The sequence below is a fragment of the Chinchilla lanigera genome, unplaced genomic scaffold (genome assembly GCF_000276665.1).
Source record: "Chinchilla lanigera isolate Chin_1 unplaced genomic scaffold, ChiLan1.0 scaffold00112, whole genome shotgun sequence".
Classification (NCBI taxonomy): Eukaryota; Metazoa; Chordata; class Mammalia; order Rodentia; family Chinchillidae; genus Chinchilla; species Chinchilla lanigera.
In genome coordinates this window covers 20,910-22,407 of record NW_004955513.1, presented here as the reverse complement: position 1 = coordinate 22,407, position 1,498 = coordinate 20,910, and positions in this window count along the sequence as shown.

The window sequence follows — 1,498 nt, the reverse complement described above, 5'->3', positions numbered from 1 at the left end:
AAAGAAAGAAAGAAAGACAGGGTGAACGTTCACAGTCTTAAGGTGTATGACGGTGTGGCTGCATTGCCACACACACACACACACACACACACACACACACCCCGACCCCGCGCGCCCTCCTTTCGCTTCCGGCGCTCACCCCAGGCTCCCGCCGCTTTCTGTGCCAGCTCCGGAGTCCTTTTTCCCGAGGATCTTTACTAGGTGTGCTCAAAAAAACGGAGAGTGCTGCAGCCCAGTACCACTCAAGGGAAATGCAAGCTCGTAAAAACATGAAGCCGTGCCCGCATCCACTTTATTCACCGCCTTACCCACCGGGCTGGCATCTTGCAGTTTCTAGCTCTTCCCTAAAGTAAATCAAAGTGACCGTTAAAGGCGGGTGTTTGGAATCAGGACCTGGCCAAGATCCCCAACGGCTTGTATGAGGGGTGCGGTGAAAGGGTGAGACAGAAACACAGGCAAATTTGGTGGTGCATGAATGGGGGGGTTCGGAGGTCAGTGCCTCCAAATGGGCCGGGACAGAGACGCTCCCCCGAGCCAGCCAGTATCTATTGGGTGCACACGATCACCGGAGGGGTCCTCGGGTGACTCAGACGGCTGCGCTGACCGTGTGCTAATGAGGGTCTTTATGTTGATGAGGATGGTGCGGAGAGATGGCAGGTTAAGGAGATTGTCCGCTCCCCCAGCTGAAACCCTACTTTTATGATTCCTGGGTTCTCCAGGAGTCAGGACGCTTCAGCTGCTACAGTCTTTCGCTGGGTCATCACAGCATCACTGTGCCATTGAGTGCTCTTTCAAGGCCTCCGGGCCTAGCCTCAGTTTATAGTTTGTGGTCCCCAGCAGTTTGGGATTAATTCAGGACATCAAGGCGTCCAGGTTAGCACAACTAAAGAGACAAAGAAAGCAGCAAGGATAAAGAAGGAAGATGTGAGTTTTTAATGCTATGGAGTACTACTCTGCCCTGAAGAAGGATAAACTTGAGACATCTAGCTAAATGGATGCACCTTGATGCCACACTTTAAGTGAAATATATCAGACACACATTCAAATATCACGTCCTTTCTCTGGTGTGAGAAAAAGTGTAAATAAGGACCAAGATGTAGACTAACTATTGGGAAATAGGAAGAAAATGTTCAAATGGGGATGGGAACTAGCAAGCAGGAGGGGAAAGGAAGAAAAAAAAGAGAATAGAAGGGAAAAGCAGAAGCAAAGCTTTTGTGAACAAGGAGGGTCAGAGGGAGGGGAGGGGAATGGGAAAAACAGAAGAAGCAAGATGCATCATGTACATTTACAAGTTCCTGTGCATGTGATCAGTATGTATATCTTCCTGGGCTGGGGATTTAGCTCAGCGGCACAGCGCCTGCCCGGCAAGCTCAAGGTCGTGAGTTCAATCCCCGGTATTGGGGGGGGGGGAAGGATCTGTATATCTACCAATGAAAATATCCCATTATGTATATATGTGTGTGTGTGTGTGTGTGTGTGTGTGTGTGTGTGTAAAAGA